At 37.5% G+C, this 24604-nt stretch overlaps 1 protein-coding gene and 6 non-coding genes across 8 annotated transcripts in view; 6 read left to right on the forward strand and 1 right to left on the reverse strand.

The window, feature by feature from the left end:
- Positions 1-24604, forward strand: part of LOC145671130 (kelch-like protein 17) — a 291534-nt gene that overhangs the window by 181325 nt on the left and 85605 nt on the right. The window lies entirely within an intron of this gene.
- On the reverse strand, positions 4545-4632 carry TRNAY-GUA (transfer RNA tyrosine (anticodon GUA)). The gene is given in 2 exon segments: positions 4545-4580; positions 4596-4632. It is a non-coding gene; the product is annotated as a tRNA-Tyr (tRNA).
- TRNAY-GUA (transfer RNA tyrosine (anticodon GUA)) lies at positions 5800-5887 on the forward strand. Its single transcript is given in 2 exon segments — positions 5800-5836; positions 5852-5887. It is a non-coding gene; the product is annotated as a tRNA-Tyr (tRNA).
- Positions 10785-10872, forward strand: TRNAY-GUA (transfer RNA tyrosine (anticodon GUA)). Its single transcript is given in 2 exon segments — positions 10785-10821; positions 10837-10872. It is a non-coding gene; the product is annotated as a tRNA-Tyr (tRNA).
- On the forward strand, positions 12075-12162 carry TRNAY-GUA (transfer RNA tyrosine (anticodon GUA)). Its single transcript is given in 2 exon segments — positions 12075-12111; positions 12127-12162. It is a non-coding gene; the product is annotated as a tRNA-Tyr (tRNA).
- On the forward strand, positions 14128-14215 carry TRNAY-GUA (transfer RNA tyrosine (anticodon GUA)). The gene is given in 2 exon segments: positions 14128-14164; positions 14180-14215. It is a non-coding gene; the product is annotated as a tRNA-Tyr (tRNA).
- Positions 15337-15424, forward strand: TRNAY-GUA (transfer RNA tyrosine (anticodon GUA)). Its single transcript is given in 2 exon segments — positions 15337-15373; positions 15389-15424. It is a non-coding gene; the product is annotated as a tRNA-Tyr (tRNA).

Below are 24604 nucleotides of genomic sequence, written 5' to 3' on the forward strand. Positions count from 1 at the left end.
ATCTCTATTATTAATTACATTGGTTGTCATGAAACAAAAGTGTGTACGACAGTCGAGGCGAATGTATATAAAATATTACTATGAGAATCGAGGCCAATGAATATAGAGTCGAGGCTACTGAACATATCAAGGTGGTCACAACCAGATGGCATAGCTAGAATTTTGACAAAGGATATTTAAGCTCCCGAGAGAGAGAGAAAGAGAGAGAGATCATACGCAGTATTTGTATACACATCTTAATACAATAAACGTGTTTTCTCCTGATACCTTGCTCAAGAGGATAGAAACTCTCAAACTCCTCCCTTGCATACGCCACTGATCACCACGGGGAAATATCAGAGAGTTACACCTTCACCCACATCATTCTCGACTTCTTAACAATTTAAACAAGAATAATTCGATAGATATGTTCAATTCACTGAAACATGACTGAATAACCTTCAAAATAATTTGCATTGAAAGAACGAGTGTTATGGACAAGCAGGCCTGAAACCAGCCACAGAGGTTGGGGGGGGGGGGGCATGAGTAAATTGGGGGACAAGTCATTAAAAATTCTCTTACAAATATCTATTTTTTGTGTTAATGATAGCATTTTGTATTGAGGTCTGAAGGAGCCACGAAAATTATAGGGGGGCAGGCCCTCCTAGCCACCTCTAGTTGCAGGCCTGCGGACTGGTGAAGTATGTTGCATGTGTCATCACATTCACCAATCAAAAGATTGTTTTTAATTGAAGATATGAAATCTCTGAATGTGGATAAGGGAACCGGTCAAAACCCCCACAGCCAAAACCCCCACACTCAAGAAATGTCAAAACGCCCACACGATCGGTCATAACCCCCACACAAATGGACAAATCCCCCAAACGCACGAACGGTCAAAACCCCCACAGCCAAAACCCCCACACTCAAGAAATGTCAAAACGCCCACACGATCGGTCATAACCCCCACACAAATGGACAAATCCCCCAAACGCACGAACGGTCAAAACCCCCACAGCCAAAACCCTCACACTCAAGAAATGTCAAAACGCCCACACGATCGGTCATAACCCCCACACAAATGGACAAAACTCCCACACATAGCAACGGTCACAATCTCCACATAAATGGACAAAACACCCACACAAATGGACAAAACCCCCACACAATCGGACAAATCCCCCACACTCTGAAAATACCGTGATTGCACGTCTTTGTTGCGGCTCTTTACGACGCCCACCTTAGTGTTTCTGTCATTACAAAACAGTGCAAGAAGAATAGTTGCAACATCGGTTTAAGTGGAATAAAAAATGTTATTAAAAAGTACAAGGGCAAGACATACAACCAGGATCATTTCAGAGTGTGGGAGATTTGACCGATTGTGTGGGAGTTTTGTCCATTTGTGTGGGGGTTTTGTCCATTTATGTGGGGATTGTGACCGTTGCTATGTGTGGCTGTTTTGTCCATTTGTGTGGGGGTTTTGACCGATCGTGTGGGCGTTTTGACATTTCTTGAGTGTGGGGGTTTTGGCTGTGGGGGTTTTGACCGTTCGTGCGTTTGGGGGATTTGTCCATTTGTGTGGGGGTTATGACCGATCGTGTGGGCGTTTTGACATTTCTTGAGTGTGGGGGTTTTGGCTGTGGGGGTTTTGACCGTTCGTGCGTTTGGGGGATTTGTCCATTTGTGTGGGGGTTATGCCCGATCGTGTGGGCGTTTTGACATTTCTTGAGTGTGGGGGTTTTGGCTGTGGGGGTTTTGACCGGTTCCCTTATCCACATTCAGAGATTTCATATCTTCAATTAAAAACAATCTTTTGATTGGTGAATGTGATGACACATGCAACATACTTCACCAGTCCGCAGGCCTGCAACTAGAGGTGGCTAGGAGGGCCTGCCCCCCTATAATTTTCGTGGCTCCTTCAGACCTCAATACAAAATGCTATCATTAACACAAAAAATAGATATTTGTAAGAGAATTTTTAATGACTTGTCCCCCAATTTACTCATGCCCCCCCCCCCCCCAACCTCTGTGGCTGGTTTCAGGCCTGCTTGTCCATAACACTCGTTCTTTCAATGCAAATTATTTTGAAGGTTATTCAGTCATGTTTCAGTGAATTGAACATATCTATCGAATTATTCTTGTTTAAATTGTTAAGAAGTCGAGAATGATGTGGGTGAAGGTGTAACTCTCTGATATTTCCCCGTGGTGATCAGTGGCGTATGCAAGGGAGGAGTTTGAGAGTTTCTATCCTCTTGAGCAAGGTATCAGGAGAAAACACGTTTATTGTATTAAGATGTGTATACAAATACTGCGTATGATCTCTCTCTCTTTCTCTCTCTCTCGGGAGCTTAAATATCCTTTGTCAAAATTCTAGCTATGCCATCTGGTTGTGACCACCTTGATATGTTCAGTAGCCTCGACTCTATATTCATTGGCCTCGATTCTCATAGTAATATTTTATATACATTCGCCTCGACTGTCGTACACACTTTTGTTTCATGACAACCAATGTAATTAATAATAGAGATGTTTAAAAATGTTAAGCAATGGGAGACTCCAGTATTGTTCCTCTCTTTCAATCTTCCCAAATATTGCTAAAATTTTATCGGATTTTCATTTCTCGACGGTATCCGACTACGTTTCTTTCTGTAGTCACGTGATTTGGTCTGCCACTTCACGGCGTGTCTGACGCGCTTTCTTTTGTATCAAACGTTTATTCGAGTTTGTAATTATTACCAAAAAGAGGTAGGTCCACGTGGTCGAAATTCACGTGCTATCTGCCTTTTTGTTTCCCTATAACTGTTGTTAACCGAGTAAAGCCGAATATCGGGCAAACTATTCCAGTTTTAAATACAGTTAGATTTCGTTACGTCATTCATTGATGTGAATTATCGGTAAACCGCACATTATTTCCACTCGCTTTAGAACTGTAGTTTTCAGCCGCCGGTCGCCGAACAAAACCCCCACACAAATGGACAAAACAGCCACACATAGCAACGGTCACAATCCCCACATAAATGGACAAAACCCCCACACAAATGGACAAAACTCCCACACAATCGGTCAAATCTCCCACACTCTGAAATGATCCTGGTTGTATGTCTTGCCCTTGTACTTTTTAATAACATTTTTTATTCCACTTAAACCGATGTTGCAACTATTCTTCTTGCACTGTTTTGTAATGACAGAAACACTAAGGTGGGCGTCGTAAAGAGCCGCAACAAAGACGTGCAATCACGGTATTTTCAGAGTGTGGGGGATTTGTCCGATTGTGTGGGGGTTTTGTCCATTTGTGTGGGTGTTTTGTCCATTTATGTGGAGATTGTGACCGTTGCTATGTGTGGGAGTTTTGTCCATTTGTGTGGGGGTTATGACCGATCGTGTGGGCGTTTTGACATTTCTTGAGTGTGAGGGTTTTGGCTGTGGGGGTTTTGACCGTTCGTGCGTTTGGGGGATTTGTCCATTTGTGTGGGGGTTATGACCGATCGTGTGGGCGTTTTGACATTTCTTGAGTGTGGGGGTTTTGGCTGTGGGGGTTTTGACCGTTCGTGCGTTTGGGGGATTTGTCCATTTGTGTGGGGGTTATGACCGATCGTGTGGGCGTTTTGACATTTCTTGAGTGTGGGGGTTTTGGCTGTGGGGGTTTTGACCTAGACCCGTGGATAACTGCGTTTCAGGTATAATCAAGGTGACCAGAACTTTTACTTCCAAAAACGGGACGCATACGAATCGGCGACGAGGGGGGGAGTGACTTGCACATTGCATTTTGGGACTCAGCAGTGTTTTCAATTTACAAAGTACACAAGTAAGAATGATAACTCAGCGTTTCTAACTTAAGTAATACCCAACAATACTTTTAACTACTTCAACACTCAGAATTCCCACTGAATTCCCACTTGAACCACAGAACATTCAATTCTCATTTGAATATTCAGAAGTTCTAGGCACGGCTGAACCTTCCCAATGCGTGTTGGTACGAAAGAGTGTAGAATTAGCATTGACCATTTATATTTTGAATAATAATTACGGGACACCTGGGTCATGTTTCCTTAAAAACGGGACATTTAGGTGTCCCGTTTGAGAATCAGAAAAAAACGTGACAACGGTTGAAAATAAGGGACTGTCCCGGCTAAAACGGGACGTCTGGTCACCTTGGGTATAATGATGGTGAGTAGTTTGTATTTGTAAGCGCCCCTCAGTACTTCAATAGTTTTAGGTCGATCCTGATACTATTCAACGAATACTGTTGAACGAATGGTGTTTTACATGCTCTCTAATAGCCCTATGTTTAAACATGTTAAGCAATGGGAGTCTCCAGTGTTGTTGTTGTTGTCTCTTTTATCTTCTTAAGTATTGCTAAACCTTTATCGGATTTTCATTTCTCGAAACTATCCGATATATTTTCCTCTTCATGTATAAATTTGTAACCTTCAATTTTTATCGTCCTGTCATAATGTCCACGCTTTCTGTGTGGTATGTTTTGTTTGTTTATTAACATATTAACAACTGGGCATCTCGTATTTCGCAGTAATAAAGTAACGGTGAGAATTTAAAAAAAAAAACTTTCCTCCGGGCCGGATTTGAACCAGCGACCTATGGATTTCTCCGTTTTCTGTCTACAGTCCACCGCTCTACCAACTGAGCTACCAGAGGAATGTGTGAAGAGAATTTGTATAGCTTTGAAATATGTTGATTTGTGTTGTTATGCAAGAATTCTCATGTTGCATAGTTGTTTTCATCACTCTTTCATAATTCTCACGTTTTCTGTCTTGTACGTTTTCTTTATTTATTAACATATTAACAACTGGACAGCTCGTATTTTACAGTAATAGAGTAACGCTAAGAATAAAAACAAAACTTTCCCCCTGGCCGGATTTGAACCAGCGACCTATGGATTTCTTTGTTTTCTGTCTATATTTCACCGCTCTACCAACTAAGCTACTTTATTATGGAAAAATTTTATGGAAAAATTCTCCTGCTTCGTAGCTGAGTAAGAGGCATTAACGTCAAACACTTTCCTTTTTCATTATTTCATTTTTTTTAAATTTCAATTTATTCTCTGTTGCCAATGATTCTGCTTCTTCGCGTTGTAAGAAGTCTGAATGTTATATTGCAGAAATATATTTGTTGTGCCCAACTTCCGACTGGTGGAAAATCTAGAGTAGTGGTTTATAATCTTTCAGTGCTCACGGATGGGCAAATGGCTCATGACTGGGACGGGAAACATCCTAAACCACCTCACGACTATGGATAGTAAGCAAAATGCATAACTTCGACGGACTAGTGGCTTAAAACTTCAGTTCTATAAAGACTAATGGAACGGTGGTCCGACAGCACATATCAATGCATGATGTAACAAAATCTCAACTGTCCATTTAAATCTGGAATAGTTTGCGTGATGTTCCGCTTTACACGCTTACCATCAATTACAAGGAAGCGTGAATTTTGACCACCTGGGTCTTCTTTCAAAATGATTCTGTACAAACTACGACCTCATCTGAATCAGTGTTTACTGTAGCACAAAAGATTATATCATAGTAGAATACAGTATTAATTCCCATTCCTGATGATGGGACTGATGAAAATTATACAGGTCAAGTAATATTTGTGCAACATAACATTCAAATTGCTTAAGCCAAGAAGCAACAAAAGCATCGGTAACTGGAAATAAGTTGAAATTAAAAAAAAAAAAAAAAAAAGAAAGAAAAGTGAGTGTGTTTCAAGATAATCTCTCTTATTCAGCTATGCAATACATGAATTCTTGCATAACAATATAAAGCTGAAAGGGATTTGAAGCTCTACACATTCTATAAGTACATTCCTCTGGTAGCTCAGTTGGTAGAGCGGTGGACTGTAGAGAGAAAACGAAGAAATCCATAGGTCGCTGATTCAAATCCGGCCCGGAGGAAAGTTTTATTATTTTTTATTTTATTTATTTATTTTTGCTCGTAGCATTACCGTGTTACTGTGCTTACGAGATGCTCAGTTGTTAAGGGAAACACTCCAGTTATAGACGCTATTAAGAGCACTCTTGACAAAATATGTAGATGGAAGAAAATTTTAAAGATATACCATATTGACTTCATCCCTTGTCTTCCGTTGCAAGCGCTGTTATCGGCTGAAGGAATTCCTCTCGCTTAGCAACAGCTGAACCCTTATTGGCTCAACGCGTGGGTGTGTGAGGGTGTGAGCTTTAGTTCGCATTTTTGCCACGGCTCAAGACATTTTGGCAGCACAATAGTAATTTTGTTGTTTCGTAGTGATAGGCATAGTTTACACTTTCGCCTATTAAATCGTAGTCATTACTGCTATAGAAAACGAGTAAAATGTATTACTTGAGTTGTTTTTGTAACTCTATTTTTGAAACCATGATGGACGTTAAAAAAAAAAAAAAAAAAAAGTGGATGCCTCGGTTATGGACATACATGAGAAATCAGCAAATTTTGACGTTTGACCTACTGAGATGTAATTTAATACGTAATCCAGTATTTGTGCATAGGATTTTTATTTATTTTGCACTTGAAAAACGTTAAGCAAAGCCAGTACTTGTGTGAAAATGAAATGAAAAGAGCCCAATGTTCATTAGAAATTGCATGTGATGGGAACAATTGGTGAAAATAAGTACCACTTTTATTATTGAAAAATAAACAATAAAGCAAAAGGCTATTCTGAAAGGTAACGAACGGTACCATTTTCCGATACAAACGCAAAAGAAAAGTTATTTAAGTTTTTTTTTCCCTTGCCTCTGTTTGGAGTTCTGCTTCGTACATTCCATTTTTATTTGTTCTGCGTGTCGCTTTTCTTCTCTTTTCAACTCCATCACACGTTTTGTCTGTAACTTCTGCTAAATTCTGGCTGTTTCTTGAAGTTTTGATTCACTATACAGCCGGTATTGTTGAAATGTAATAGCTGCCTTCCCTTCCCTTCTTTCTTTTGGACATCTTCGGTTTGTCCTCGGACCAAAAGAGAGCAGTATTGAAAGAAGTTGGAACATTAGGATCACACCATAATGAATTGTGGGATGTAACTGATGAGGAAACAACTACCGTTGGTTCTGAATTTTTGGCTTATGTTATTTCTGAAGAGGTGTCCCCTGTGTGAAATTCCGTCATCGAGGAAGCTGCCATATTGACGTCTGGATTTTTGGTTGTTTCTGTAAATGCAAAAGAATGTTCAGCAGACAAGGGCATTACTTCAAAGAATAGGAACAAACTATTCGATGCGTTATCTGCTGCGGGACTTACGGTCCCAACCCATTGAAAGATTCATCCAAATCTGCTTGTATTGGATTTGGCAAAATGTTGTAGTGGGTAGGTGCTGGAATTTCTTGAACAAGCTGAGCAACATCATTCATATGAGATACATCTTCGGTTTGGACTGACACGTTGTAGCTTTCTGACTTTAATTCCTTCCGAAGATAAAGCAGAGATCAATCCTCGTTGGATTCATTCTATGGTTGCAAGTCATCCGAACAAGGTTTAAATAGTAATAGTTTTTTTTTTTCGTGAAATTTGAGACTCAATAATTGTTACAGCTATTCTGAAGTCGCTCGTTGAAATACCATTTATTCTACATGAGACAAACATTTATTTAACATGTTTTACTTTAGCGCCTTGTGCCCTTGGTAGGGCCCCTTCTGGAATTCACATTTTAATTGTATTTCTGCTTTTTGGAAACTGTGACTCAACATGAGGAACGAAAATGGTGTGGGATATTGGCAAGAAGTTGTATAGGATCTATTCGTAAAATAACATCCTGGCATTTGTCAGCTGGAACTCAGACATAGAAATAAATGGCTCAATTCGAAACTGTGATATCTAATTGAGTTGTTTGTCTGTATGTCTGTTTCCCAATCCCAACGGACAACTGTCAGGATGTTATTTTACGAATAGGTCCTATTCAACTTCTTGACAATACGTATCCCACATCCTTTCGTTGCCTTACGTTCAGCCAAAGTTGCCGAAAAGCCAAACATATCATTCACATTTGAACTGTTTAAGGAGCCCTACCAACGGTACAAGGTTCCATAGAAAACAACGCCAGAACATTCTAGTAGTTATTTTGAATCACCCATTATACACATTGGAATGTGCGAAAATGTCCATAATTGGACCAAAGTTGCTGAGCTACATCAATAATACACACCCACTGTCTATTACTGGTAAACACCACAAGCTATCAGTTTCTTTGAGCCAATTTTGTTCATATAGTTTTCATACTACTTTTACAGTGGACATTTTTGTTATTGAGACATTTTCCAATTCTACCAGTGATGGACAGAAGGTGTCCAACATTGGCAGTAGTATCTTTATCGTACTAGTCATGGACACCTCCAATATTGACGGTTCAAGTTTATAAATATACATTTTTGCCACGCACATGCCTTTCCTGTACCAATATTAGTGCGTAGAAAAACACACACCTTTCAATTTGTTCATAGCGTTACTATAGCAGAGCTGCAAAGTGATTTCTGACCTTATTCAACTTCTTAACACAATGTGAAAACAAGCGCGTGCAATCGACACCACAACTGCAGAGTCCGAAGATCTAGCAGACGATCTTGAGTGAAACCAGTATATCACGTAGATAATTTCCAACACAATGCAAATATCCCTTCGTTAGTGAATGTCTTATTTTTCACACATTTTTGCCGAACTGTCCATTACTGGCGACGAATTTATCCGTGTCCATAACTGGCAAGGATGCTATAAAATAGAGGATCTGCTCGTACGTATCTTCATCCTATTAAATCAGTGAAGCCAAAAAACAGCCTAGCATCGGCACGTCTGATTGGCTACTCTCGTTTCTGCCATTGTCTGATTGGCTATTTTCGTTTTCGCCATGATTCTTGGCTCAAAACATTGCGATCTTATTGGTTGGAGTGGGCAGAGTAGGAGTGGCGAAACTGTATGGCTTGAAGATTTTGTTGTAAGGGCAGATCCTCTATTTTATAACATCCTTGATAACTGGGGTGTTTACCTTACGTGTTCATAAATAAAGAAAACTTACAAGAAAAGAAAGAGGGAGCGATGCATCTTGAAGGTCCCAAACTTGTATATGAAAAAGATCATATGTAGGCTAGCTTCAAGAAATGAAAATCCAATAAAGTTTTACCAATATTTTGGACAATTGAAATAGAAGAACAATATTTGAGACTTCCATTGATTGAAATACAACTCAATCTGAATTAACAATTTGACTTTTTTTTTCATGTAGTCCCACATTTCCCATCCTCAAAGCTGCCCCCTTTTGTGACATAACGCTTTATACAGTGTGAGAAATTCCAGTCAAATGGGAAATGGCCTATACATGCTGCCACCCTATTCTTATGTTTAAAACGGATAGATACTCGTGTGTGTTTTACATGTCAAACTGAGGAAAGTAAGGTATTGTTAAAATGACTAGTAATGAAATGTCCATTAGGTAAGGTATATATATATATATATATATATATATATATATATATATATATATATATATATATATATATATATATATATATAAAGAAAAAATTGGTTGTGACCTTAAGCAACATACCATCTGAATATCTGACTGATAGAACTGAGGAAAACCGAACAAATAATTATGTATCGAAAGTCAATGACAATTCTTGTTGTTCTGTTGAACAATATGCTGCTATTTATTGTAAGTACCTTTCCAATCTTAAACACAATCCAGACACTACCGAAAAATTGAAAATATTTGAAGCAGAACAGGTCCAAGAAGTCACCAGCATCACTGATGAATTGAACTACCGGTATTTGATCCTGTATAGGACAACATCCAACATAACTGAAGTTCTATGAGGAAATGAAAAATATGAAATATCTCATAATATTGAGAAATAGTATGGTAAAAAGGGTCAAAATATCGAAAAGTATCGCAATATCGAAAAATATTGAATAATATCAAAATATATCAAGTATCGGGAATAATGAAATCAAAATATCGATACATCGGCCAGTAAAATAACGATTGATATCATACATTGAAATCTCGCACAGGCTTATCCCAAATTTAAGATATTTGTTAATTAAATTTAATTAAAATTCTACTTCTCCATTAACGCTTTTAAAAAATAATGTTTTATGTCTATGCACCAAGGCTAAGAGAGATAGCGGCAATGAGTTGTATGAAATGACAAAAGTGAGAGGAACAGGAGAATACCGAGAAAACCCATGCATACACACAGTATTTCTTCATCACAAAGGCAATTCTGCAGCGGCTTGGATCGAACCATAACACCACACTTCATAGACATAGGTCCCAATCCTCATGGACATAGGTCTAAATATCACAATCGTTGTTCCATTCGATATTTGTGCTTACTTTCCGTTTCAATTCTGCAAGCCACGGTTTCCTCAATTTTGTCATGTCTCACTATAATGGGAACATTTTCTTCCTACGCTTGGCTAAAGACATAGGATCATAAGAGATCACAATTACGAATTATGAATTAATGAAATTACATTTTCGCTTACGATCACTAGAAGTGAGGTGCTTTACTTTTCTCCCGTCCTTAAGCGCTATTTACCGGTACACAAGTATTGTTAGATTAAAAGGCACTCCACTGCTATAGATTTTCCAATCAGAAGTTTTGCGCATCAAGTAATATTTTTGCGATGTAACATTCAAATTTCTTACAACGCCAAGAAGCAAAATCATTGGTAACAGAAAATAAAAAGAATGGAAACGGAAAGTGTTTGATGATAATCTCTTTTACTCAGCTATACAACATGAAAGTTCTTGCATAACATCACAAATCTCAACATATTTTAGAGCTATACATATTCCCTTTATACCTTCCTCTGGTAGCTCAGTTGGTAGAGCGGTGGACTGTAGACATATAATGAAGAAATCCATAGGTCGCTGGTTCAAATCCGGCCCGGAGGAAAGTTTTTTTAATTATTCTTAACGATACTCTATTACTGTGAAATACGAAATGCAAAGTTGGTAACATAATAATAAACAAAGAAAACATAAAACACAGAAAACGTGGATGTTATGACAGAACGATAAAATCGAAGGTTCCAGATTTATACATGAAGAGGAAAATGTGTCGGATACCGTCGAGAAATGAAAACCCGATAAAATTTTAGCAATATTTGGGAAGATTGAGAGAGAACAACAACACTGGAGACTCCCATTGCTTAACATTTTTAAACATAGGGCTATTAGAGAGCATGTGAAACACCATTGATTGAAAAATGGTTCAACAGTATTCGATTAATAGTATGAGGATCGACCTAAAACTATTAAAGTACTGAGGGACGCTTACAAGCACAAACTACTCACCATCATCATACATGAAACTCAGTTATCCACATTCAGGGATTTCATGTCTCCAATAACAACAATCTTGTGTTTGGTGAATGTGATGACATGCAACATATTTTACCTGTCCATAACACTCGTTCTTTCAATGCATTGTCATGTTTCAACGAGTTGAAAGTATTTATTGAATTATTCCCTCTTAAATTGTTACGTAGTCGAGAATGGTGTTCGTGAAGGTGTAACTCTTTGATATTTCCTCGTGATGATCAGTGGCATATGCAAGGGAGAAGTTTCGGAGTTCTACACTCTTGAGCAAGGTATTAGGGAAAAGTAGACATTTATTATATAAAGACGTGCACACAAATGCTACATATGTTCTCTCTCTCTCTCTCTCTCTCCCTATATATATGAAACGGAAAGTGTTTGATGATAATCTCTTTTACTCAGCTATACAACATGAGAGTTCTTGCATAACATCACAAATCTCAACATATTTCAAAGCTACACTCTTTCTTAATACATTCCTCTGGTAGCTCAGTTGGTAGAGCGGCGAACTATAGACAGAAAACAAAGAAATCCATAGGTGGCTGGTTCAAATCTGGCCCGGAGGAAAGTTTTTTTGTTTTTATTCTTAGCGTTATTCTATTACTGTAAAATACGAGCTGTTCAGTTGTTAATATGTTAATAAATAAAGAAAACGTGCAAGACAGAAAACGTAAGAATTATGAAGTAGTGATGAACAGCTATGCAACATGAGAATTCTTGCATAAAAACACAAATCTCAACATATTTTAGAGCTATAGATATTCTCTTCACACATTCCTCTGGTAGCTCAGTTGGTAGAGCGGTGGACTGTAGACAGGAAATGAAGAAATCCATAGGTCGCTGGTTCAAATCCGGCCCGGAGGAAAGTTTTTCTTTAATCCTCACCGTATCTTTATTACTGCGAAATACGAGATGTCCAGTTGTTAATATGTTAATAAACAAAGAAATCACAGAAAACGTGGACATTATGACAGGACGATAAAAATTGAAGGTTACACGAAGAGGAAAATATATCGAATACCTTCGAGAAATGAAAATCCGATGAAGTTTTAGCAATACTTGAGAAGATTGAAAGAGACAACAGCAACACTGGAGACTCCGATTGCTTAACATGTTTAAACATAAGGCTATTAGAGAGCATGTGAAACACCATTCGTTGAAAAATGGTTCAACAGTATTCGTTGAATAGTATGAGGATCGACCTAAAACTATTAAAGTTCTGAGGGACGCTTACAAATACAAACTACTCACCATCATTATACCTGAAACGCAGTTATCCACATTCAGGTATTTCATATCTTCAATAAAAATAATCTCTTGTTTGGAGAATGTGATGACACATGCAACATACTTCACCAGTCCGCAGGCCTGCAACTAGAGGTGACTAGGAGGGCCTGCCCCCCCCCCCTAAAATTTTCGTGGCTCCTTCAGACCTCAATACAAAATACTATCATCAACACAAAAAATAGATATTCATAAGATAATTTTTAATGACTTGTTCCCTAATTTATACATGCCCCTCCCCCCAAACCTGTGTCTGGTTTCAGGCCTGCTAGTCCATAATACTCGTTCTTTCAATGCAAATTATTTTGAAGGTTATTCAGTCATGTTTCAGTGAATTGAACATATCTATCGAATTATTCTTGCTTAAATTGTTAAAAAGTCGAGAATGATGTGGGTGAAGGTGTAACTCTCTGATATTTCCCCGTGGTGATCAGTGGCGTATGCAAGGGAGGAGTTTGAGAGTTTCTGCCCTCTTGAGCAAGGTATTAGGAGAAAACACGTTTATTGTATTAAGATGTGCATACAAATACTGCGTATGATCTCTCTCTCTCTCTCTGTCTCTCTCTCGGGAGCTTAAATATCCTTTGTCAAAATTCTAGCTATGTCATCTGGTTGTGACCACCTTGATATGTTCAGTAGCCTCGACTCTATATGCAATTGCATTGCCCTCGATTCTCCTAGTAATACTTTATATACATTCGCATCGACTGTCGTAGAGATTTTGGTTTCATGAGGACCAATGTAATTAATAGTGCAGATGTGTTAAAATGTTAAGCAATTGGAGTCTCCAGTGTTGTTGTCCTCTTTCAACATTCCCAAATATTGCTAAAATTTTACGAATTTTCATTTCTTCAAGGTATCCGACTTTTCCTTCTGTAGTCACGTGATTTGGTCTGTCACTTCACGGCACGTCTGACACGCTTTCTTTTGTATCAAACGTTTATTCGAGTTTGTAATTATTACCAAAAAAAGGTCCAGGTGGTCGAAATTCACGTGCTATCTGCCTTTTGCTTCCCTATAACTGTTGTTAAGCGATTAAAGCTGAGCATCACGTAAACTATTCCAGATTTAAATAGACAGTTGAAATTTCGTCACGTCATTCACTAATGTGTTTTGTCGGTTAACCGCACATTACTTACACTCTTCTGAACTGTAGTTTTCTGTCACCGGTCGCCGACATTGCGTATTTTTGCATACTGCCAGTGAGGTGTTTTAGATTTTTCCTGTCACAGCCATACTCGCACATTTGTCGATCCGCGAGCATTGAAAGATTGAAAAATACTGCTCTACAGTTTCCACTATCGAAAGTTGGACACGTTAAGTAATATTTTTGCGATATAACGTTCACATTTCTTACAACGCCAAGAAGCAAAATTATTAGTAACAGAAAATAAGTTAAAAAAAGAAAGAAAAAAAAAGAAAGAAAATGGAAAGGGAAAGTGTTTGAAGATAATCTCCCTTACTCAGCTAAGCAACACAAGAATTCTTGCACTACAACACAAATCTCAACATATTTTATAGCTATACATATATTCTTAATACGTTCCTCTGGTAGCTCAGTTGGTAGAGCGGTGGACTGTAGACAGAAAATTAAGAAATCCATAGGTCGCTGGTTCAAATCCGGCCCGGAGGAAAGTTTTATTTTTTAAATTCCTACTTTTATTTTATTGTGACAAGTGGCGTATGAAAGGAAAGAGATTCTGTGTCCTACCTCTCCCTTTGAGCAAATGGACTATTAAAAAATAAACATTTATTATATACAGATATTCATACAAATACCATGCATGTCCTAAATAGATATCGGCTTGGGAGCTTGAATACCCTTTGTCAACAGTCTGGCTACGACACTGGTGATAACCAACTGCAATGCTCAGTTGCCTCGACTGTCGTACAAATTTTGCCTTCTATGAGGACCAATGTCTTCTGTCGTTAAGTGATTTGGTCTGCCACTTCTCGGAACGTCTGACGCGCTTTCTGTTGTATCAAAAGTTTATTTAAGTTAGTAATTATTGCAAAATAAGGTCCAGGTGATCGAAATTCACGCTTCCCTGTAATTGTTGTTAAGCAAGTAAAGATGAACATCACGTAAACTATTCCAGATTCAAGCGGACAATAGAGATTGTGTCACGTCGTTCTCTGATGTGTGTTGTCGGACCACCGGCCATTTGTCCCAGTAGCTCTAGAACTGTAGTTTTCAGCGGCCGTTCAGTCGAAATTGCGTATTTTTTGCTTACTATCTCTAGGAATGAGATGGTTTAGATTTTTCCGTCCCAATCATATTTGCGCCATTTACCGGTCCGCAAGCATTAGAAGATAGAAAACCCAGGAGCGTCATTTCAGATTTTGCTTGGGGGAGGCAAGACCCCTTGATATTAGTAAAATTTCGCGTTTCTCACTGATTTAGTACTATTCTATTGATAACATCTATATACATCTCAAACTCAGGGGGGGGCAAATGCCCCTCCCTGCCCCCCCTAAATGACGCCCCTGAGAAAACCACTGCTCTAGATTTTCTAACAATCTGAAGTTGGACACGTCAAGTAATATTTCTGCGATATAACGTTCAAACTTCTTACAAGGCCAAGAAGCAAAATCATTTGCAACAAAGAATAACTTGAAATAAAAAAAAAAAAAAATGCAAAGGAAAAGTGTTCGATGATAATCTCTCTTACTCAGCTACGCAACACAAGAATTCTTGCATAAGAACACAAATCTCAGCGTATTTTAGAGCTATTCATATTTTCTTGATACATTCCTCTGGTAGCTCAGTTGGTAGAGCGGTGGACTGTAGAGAGAAAACAAAGAAATCCATAGGTCGCTGGTTCAAATCCGGCCCGGAGGAAAGTTTTAGTTTTTATCCGTAGCTTTCTTCTATTACTCTAAAGTATTATTTATGCCCAGTTGTTACATCTGTTAGTAAATAAATAAAATTTAAAAATAAAACATGTGTATATTATGAACGTGTGATGAAAACAGAGGGCTCTAAATTTGTACGAACATGAAGAGGAAAATATTTCGGGTAGCTTCGCGAAATGAAACTCCAATCAAGTTTTAGCAATATTTGGGAAGCTTGAAATAGAAGAGCAACACTGGAGATTCTTATTGCTTAGCATTTTTCAAAACAATATCAAACTAGAAATGAAGCTTTTAGCAGAAGCTAAAAGAGGGAAAGAAACGATTGCAGTTGGGCGATTATATTAAAGATAGTAGTTATTGAGACGAAACGATTATATTGACAGGAGGCCATAGAGGAGGAATTTTAATTTAACGTTTTTACAGAAATGACCTACTAATGCTTCGTACTTACGATGATTTGGGTGATTTTTAACATGCCTTGATAGCAGTAGTGTCATTTTAAGTGTTCCTTGAATAGTAGAACAATACTCTTCACAGAAATAATTAATTTCACATTTCTTCAGTAGTATAATACTACAGGGTGTCCAATATAAAATGCAACTCTGAGTTTGGGATAGTAGAACTTTTGGGAACATGAAGCGATACACAAATAATGGTTATACCAAACTGAAGCCTTGTTCATGTATATAATTTTAAACTAGGAAACAACGATTGAAGTACACTAGGAACAACACAGTGTTGCTAGATGTGACCGAAAGTGTGTTTTTTACAAATCACGTAAATTAACTCATAACTCATACGTATGGATGTTCTGTCATCAATTTTCAGTTTGTATAGTTGGAGTGGCTTGGAAACAATGGAGCGGAAATAAGAATTTTTCATTTTCACCGATAACCAATCGGACGAGGTCTCTGTGAGGGGTAACTAGGGAAATCGTAGTTTTCATAAATTAACATTCTGAATTGGCGAAGATTGCTGATGTTTTGGTGCATCAAAAGGTGTGTTAAGGATCTGCCTATATTATGCAATTCCTGAAAACAATGAAAAACAAACTTTGAAATTATCATGTTAAAACTTTTACTTATATGCTTCGGCAACACTGCTATTCATTTCTATGGGGCTTGTTAAAGAAAGAAGTATACAAGAACAATCCTCGAACTATACAAGACCTCCAAACAAACATTCAAGCCGGCACTAAGAACATTCACACTTCTACTCTTCGTAAAGATGCTGCCAACATGGTGAAACGTGTCAACCTGTGCATGAATCAAAACGGGAGACACTTCCAGCATCTGCTGTAGAACTGACAATTCACTTAGTGATTAATAGAGAGTTGCCGGCTTTTATAACGATAATTTTAAAGTTTATTTTTCATTGTTTTCAGTAACTGCATAATGTAGACAGATGCTTAACACACCTTTTGATGCACTGAAACATCAGCAATGTTGCCAGTTCAGAGTGTTATTTTATGAAAACTATGATTTCATTAGTTACCCCTTACAGCCTATTCCGATTGGTTATCGATGGAAATGAAAAATTCTTATTTCTGTTCCGTAGTTTCCAAGCTACTCCAATTACACAAACAAACTTTACGACAGAACATCCATACGTGAGTCAATTTACGTGATTTGTAAAAAAAAAAATGATTTACACCTTCGGTTACATCTGGCAATACTGTGTGGTTCCTCGTGCACTTTAATCGTTGCTTCCCAATTTAAAATTATGTGCATGAACAAGGCTTCATTTTGGTATAACCATTATTTGTGTACCGCTTCCGGTTCAAAAGTTCAACTATCCCAAACTCCGGGTTGCATTGTATATTGGACACCCAGTATAATACTGAATTAAATTTTATATGTATTTCATACCCAGGGAAGTTACTGCAACCTGATCCCGTAAATGACACACTTTGTTTCATCCGGGATCGTGAGACGGTGATGCTTTGCTTTGATTGTTGTACTATTCAAAGCGAAAGGGAAAAAAACAACACAAAACAAAACAAACAACAAAAAAAAAAAAAAAAAACAATTAAGTCACTTCTTAATACTTTGTTCTTTTTCTTTTGTCAACAGTCTCCGGATTGGTTTGACGCGCCTTTCCACTTTTCCTTATCTTTCATTTTAATGTAGTTTTTCTTGTTTTATAGTACGCAAGGTATAACGTCATTCGCTTCCCGCGAAAAGTTGTAGTGACGTTTATGGGGAGTGGCCAGCTTGGTTACTCGTGGCTCGCTGAGCGCAGTAGACGGTTGGTGGTGATTGGCTACCCTCTTTCCCCCAATGACGAACAGGTCCAAGCGCGGGAAACCAACTACATTAAACCCTCTGGACTTTAATTCCCTTATTATTATTCATTTCCTTATTATGAATGCAATTTGTCTTAAAATCCTCATATATGCCTTCTGCACCTGAATGCCCCCCCCCCCCCCCGCCAATTTACAAGGAAATCGGCGCCCTTGTCTATCACCATTTTTGCTCTAGAGCGATCAACATTAAAACCAGAAACACTTTACTTCTACAATTTCCGATTTGAATATTATCTCCACCAACAAATTTGATTTCTGACGTTTTAGTCTCTTTGTCCTGGCGAAAACTGATGGTGGTTCATAAGATATTTCTTGATTGTTTGTGGTCTCCCTGACGTACGGGGTAAACAATCCATCAAAACAACCATAATCAATGGGTTCATTCTTTTTTGGTATAGGGTATATATATATAATATTCAGCACTGATTTGGAAATATCATGACAAAACCGGGGATTGGCATCAAGAGTGCCGATTTCATTAACTTTGGAGGGGGCCATTCATAAAATAATACATATAACAATAAAAAATACATGGGGGCCCACATGAACTTTGGGGGGACGGACCCCTGGATCGGCGCCCGTGATTGGCACCCAATCTTTCTAATGATTGTTCGATTATCTGTTTCAAGTGATGCAAATCCAGCAGTTTCCCGAGAAACATCTCGTCTCTGACAATACCACACATGCAGAAGTCGCGGGGTGTGAGGACACTGAACAGTTCAATCTGTCGTACCACGACCACCAGTCCATTGCTCTAAATGTTCGTCTAAGAAATTCCTCATAACAACACCAAAGTGAGGCAATGCTTTATCGTGTTGCCACCGTGTTGCTGTAAACTGAATGTTTTCGTTACAAGAGTTAGTTTCAAGTACTGGAATGAACTCCCTGCAGCATGTGAAGGTATGCGTCACTGGTAACAATTCCTTTAAGAAAAGAGTGGTCCTACGACGGTACTACTCCGAACAGTGACACCAGGGATGTTTAACTCTTCTGTCGCAATTTCACGTTGATTGGTATTACTCCAATAAACACAATTGTGTGTAATTACACGACTTTTCATCTTGATTGAGGTCTTATCTGTCCACAAAATTCATTTCCAGAAATCTCTGTCAGCTTTGTTCCGAATGAGAAACCACTCACAGAACTGAACACGCCTGTCCGGACCACATTCGTGCAACGTGCGCAGATGCTTTGGCTGGTAATGTTACATCTTCAAATCCTTTAATATGTTTCTTAAAGATGTACGTATTGTTCCCGGGTCATTCTTCTTCTGGTATTCTTCTGCGGGCTAGGTATACAACTCTGAGTAACAAGTTCAGCGTTTCCTTCATTTTGTACACTTTGTGGTCGTTCGCTTCGCGGTAAATCATACACAAAACCTGTACCCTCGAATCGTTAGTTTAAGATTTTCATGGGTTGGCGTTCCATGCTGGTTCCACAGTTGGAAATCTGAAGTCTTTTGTCGCCACATTTGTGTTTTGTTGTGTTTCCACCAAGTTTGTATTACCTGAACAGGATAGCAATGCTGTTTTTGGCTGCGGGTGCTGGTGCTATGTTTACCTCAGTTACTGGGCGAGCACGATCTGACAGGACAGGGGAACGGAGAATGTCACTGCTGCAGTGTATCCAACGGCTTTCAAAGTTATTGTAGTTTAGATGTTATAAGTAGCGTAATCTCTTTGCGCTTAATAAAGAACCTCATAACTTAATAGTTGTTTTAAATGTTCCATTGTGGTTCCATTGTGGATAGCAATATATGCATGGAAATTACCAATAGCCTAATTGACAATTCAGTGAACTTCTACCGTGCATTAAGCAGATTGTATACAAATTATTCGATTTCATTATAAAACAGGAGGAACTTCTAAAAGGCAGAAATGAAAATTAATGACTAATGGATTAATTTAAGGTTGATAGTTACAGCCAAGTTTTCAAACTTGTGTGTCGCGGGATATTATTTTCGTTAGAAATTCAGAGCCTTATGCAGAGTTGTTGTGACGTGTGATTAGTGCCATACTAAAGAATACGACTAATATATGTTTCCTGCAGTAGTCAGGCCTTTAGTATAACGCTAATCATACGTCAAAACGACTTTGCATAAGGCCCTCAGAATTTTAAACGAATGAACAACTTGTTATTTAAAAAATATTAAATATCCTTATTAATTTCCGTTCAGTGGATTAGCTGCATGATCGACATGTTCACTTCTTCAATTTTGTGCGAGTAACATTCAATGATACCACTAGATGTCTTTGTTCTAACAACATTAAAAACACTAAATTCAGACTATATAAGGGGCAAACTATATAGACTATTTAAAAATTAGTTTCACGCGCTGTATCGTGAAGGGTCTCTGTCCTATATTGGAATGTTTAATACGTAAAGAAAAAACTAGTGAATGGGTGTCGTATAGGTCCACACCCACCGGGGGCTTCCACCAAGTCCGAACCCCCTCAAAACTTCGTAATAATTTTAAATAATACATTTGTATTTTATCTGCGTCAGGGACACATTCACGAGGTTTCCAGCCTGTTCAGATCCGCTCTAATATTTCGACTTTTGATCCTTCTAACAACAATTTCTATGGGAGGGCCCGTGGTGTCGTGTAAACTTGTGTATTCTAATAGGTTGTGGTCATAAAGCAAAGCTTGCAAAGCACTGGTTTAGAGATTTGCGAGACACCTTGTAAGTGTAAGTTTAAATCAAGCTAAGGTTAAGGCAAAATAAACTTTACGATGATTGCGTGTGTGTGTTTTAAATGTATGTTTATAGGTTGACACACAAACTTTCTTCTCGAATTTCAACTAGGAAGAATTCAAACAAGTTTTCACTCAAGAAATGTAAAAGTTCTCTTCGATAGTCACAGCAATCAATAACAAATATTTTTATTTATAGCACTTGTAAGAGTATAATTAACCATTCCACAAAAGTTAATCTCGCTTATTGAATGACGCGATACCTTCCTGGTGTAAAACTAGATGAAACAACATGAAAGTGAGATTTTAAATGACAGCTATGTATTTTTTTTTTCTTTTATTAAAAGAAAAAAAGTCAATAACTTTCCACATCATTACTGTTTAACGTTTGCCTTTTAGGGTCGCTAGCTATGTAGGAGGCTCCGGCGTACTACAGATCATTGCCCTGGCGTCATTTTATATTTATCTGTAGGTTAAAAGAGAAGAGCGTTTAGCTGCCTGTGTGTGTTCACTGATACGCGAAAAGTGGTCGCTGGATGCTAAATGTACCGTAAACAGAAGCATTAAACTTCATATGCCACTGTCATTTTTCATTTTTTTCCCCCTGTCTAGGACTGCTTTCAAGGTGTGCAGCTCTGAAGAAAAAAAAAATCAAATTATTAACTAATTTGGTTTATATTAGAATCTCAATTAAATGCATGAAGGAGCTAATCTTGCTAAATACACTCTCGAATTTCAATATTACACACTGTCGAGGCTACATATTTTGTTGTTCTTCCTTTCATAATTCTGATTTACATCATTAGATTTTTATTTACTCATATTACTGTATTGAGTTCTAGTTTTGGTTCGACCCCAGCTTATCTCAGATTGACTATATGGAAGGAAAATATTGTGTATATAATTTCTCTGCCTCCTATTTTCTTCATTCCACAATTATTTAGTTATCATCATCATCACAGTCCCTCTTAGGCTCGCTATACACTGAGATAAATCCTAGGAAGTACCTTACGATTTTTCCTAGAATCAAAATCTCAATGTGTATGGCATCAGATCGCATGTCATTTCCTATGTTCTGAACGATCCTATGAGATTTCTCTTGTTTAAAGCACGCTCTATTTCGGAAAGAAAATTCGTAAAATTTTGATATAAGCGACATCAGGTGAGAGAAAGTGGAAACAAATTTGTTTCCTTCCTGCCAGCAAAGATGGTGTTTGCGCAATTATTAGTACATACGAGGAGAATACATTTTTATATAATATAAAGTGAACGCTCTATCACAACAGACATGTAAAGCAGAAGGCACTGGGAAACATTGCTGCCTGAGTATCCGTTGTGAGACCTGGTATCTTGTCGGAGGATGTGAAACAGGAAAAATCTTCACGTGTATGTCACAAAAGGATAGGATTTCTTATGGGATATGTCGTAACGTTTGTCCTAAGATAAGTCCTACGATATTTCCTAGGATTTATCTCATAGTGTGCAGCAGGCCTTAGTCTCGGAGCATGATCATCGGACATTAAACTAAAAACTATTTATTTATCATATCTCTTAAATCTTAATTTATCGTGTTCAGTTTTTTCCTAGCGATCTATTATTGGACGGGAAATTATTATTAAATTAAAATATATCATGTTGAAGTCATCGCTCCAAGCAAGATCCACTTAAATGCTGCTAGAAAAATCCGATGTTGGCACACAATGGGGTTACCTGGTTTTAATCCCACTTCTATAATATACATAATATATATATATATATATATATATATATATATATATATATATATATATATATATATATATATATATATATAAGAGAACGCACAAATCCTTTGTTCCCTCATCACGCTAATACGGCTGAACCAATTTCTTTCATTTTTGGGGGGTTATTAGGATTTGGACCCTAGATGGTTTTTATCATATCACTTTAATTTTTAATTACCAGTGTCTTGAGATAATTGACCATTCAAGTGTCCATAACGTACAAATCCTTTGTTAGTTCATCATAGGTAAAAATAAACGTATTTATATGCAACCCGCATGACCGTGTCACTCGGCGGGTTAACATAAATGACAGGCGATATAATGTTAACATTTACTGCAATCTACTATGGTTTTTATCATATCACTTGAAAGCGAAAAAGTAAAAATTATCTAAGTAACAAAGTTTATTGCGTTCCGGGGTGACCGCAGCGAAGCGGGGCGGGTTAACATAAATGACAGGCGATATAATGTTAACATTTACTGCAATCTTCTATGGTTTTTATCATATCACTTGAAAGCGAAAAAGTAAAAATTATCTAAGTAACAACGTTTATTGCGTTCCGGGGTGACCGCAGCGAAGCGGGGTGAACGCTGCTAGTATATATATATATATATATATAATATGTGTGTGTGTATGATGTAAATCGAAATGAACTTATTAAACTTAATAAACTTATTGTACTGATGTTCTGTTAATTAGTAAGGGGACAAACAAAGACCCAGTAAAAGGACAATCAGTGTGCCAATTAAAGACTATTTACAGAGGATAAACTGCACATCCGAAAAGAAAAACTAAAATGAGAAATTTCAAAATTTTCTTCAACTATGATCATTCAATAAATATTGAAAATATGCTTATTTTAGGATTACGTATCCAGGGGTACGCGCACCCCCGGTTGAGTAGCACTGCCATAAAGTACATAATATTGAAGGCTTTACTGACTAAAAATAAAATGATTTTTTCACTCATGGTTTTATAAGGAGAGAAATGGTGGTGGTTATATAAATATGCTTGCATCCTGATCACTTTCATTAATCATCATTTCACTTGAAGGGCATATCTGTGGGATTTTAAACTAAAAAGAATTTTATTTCATTTTTTTTCAAGGAATCTGTTTTTTAAATTTTCCGTTTTTTCTTTCGGTTTTTGAAACACCTGTCTTTATTTCTTTTTCTCTTTTTCATATCCATATAGAGCTATTTTTCATACAAAGTTCTTAATGCAGGTTCCTATCATAAGAAAGACAATGATAAATAATCAACGAAATGCATCTATTATGCATATTAGAATAGACACAGAAAAAATATAGTTAAAAGATTACATGGGAAGTTGGAGATTAAGGAGCTATGTTTCACCTTTTTTTTAAATATCAATAAACAATAAAGGGGGATGAGTACGACACGCTCTGTGCGCTGACCAGTATTAGGTATTTTCCGTCTCCTCGATGTTTTACTATTCGACGTTAGTAGTTATTACTGTCTGTATCCTGTTATAGTGTAGTATAGCTTTTCTGTGCTATCCTAGTTTAAACCAGGGTTGGCAAAAAACATGGTTTTTATTAAACAAGAAAAAACAGTTTGTTTTTGTTAAAACCCGGTTTTTATGGTTTAAATCAGGTTTTTTTTTTTTTTTTTGGTTTAAATAATTTACTCTCTGTATTTATATTAGACATGGCCAGAAATTAGTTTGTATCAACTTGGTGTTATTATGCAACAATAAGGTTATGCTGGAAGGGGTCACATAAGCTTAAAGCGGAATCCCAACCGCTTCTCGGCTTACATTCAAGAGAAATTGTCCATTTGGACACGAAACCGGGACTAATTGGTCACAAATGCGATTGCCGATTCACTCAGTCACGGACTCCTGATAAAAATACATTGTACTGATCTTTACATAGGACTAGTTGTTAATATAATTGTCAAGAGTCATTTCAGAAGGACAAAAAGATAAACAGTTACACAAGTAAAAACATTATACAGAATTACATATAAATCGGGAAACTCCCGCCTTAGATTTTCCCAATGGCTAATGTTATTACTTTAAATGTATTTGTATGTAAAATTTTAAGGTCAACGTATCATAATCACTACGCTAAAACTGAGGTATTAAATTACAAATTTGGTATGTAGGTATCATTCAATAAAATCAAAACAAAGTCTCATCCAAGCTGATGTTGGAAGCTACGTAGGCAGTTGATAAAATTTGTCAATTTCTATCAATATATTTAAGCAACCTTGGCTTCTTTATAAAACAGGCATTCATGCAAGTGGAAATATATAATTTGGTTTCGTTTCGTATGTTTAGGCTTAACATCCTTATGAAATACCAAGGTTATCACGGAGAAGACTTTCGCTTAAAGGGACACCTCGAATCGCTACTTGGTTTACACTTGAAAGATGGG

Source organism: Thermobia domestica, chromosome 15 (assembly GCF_964235325.1).
Source record: "Thermobia domestica chromosome 15, izTheDome1.hap1.1, whole genome shotgun sequence".
NCBI lineage: Eukaryota > Metazoa > Arthropoda > Insecta > Zygentoma > Lepismatidae > Thermobia > Thermobia domestica.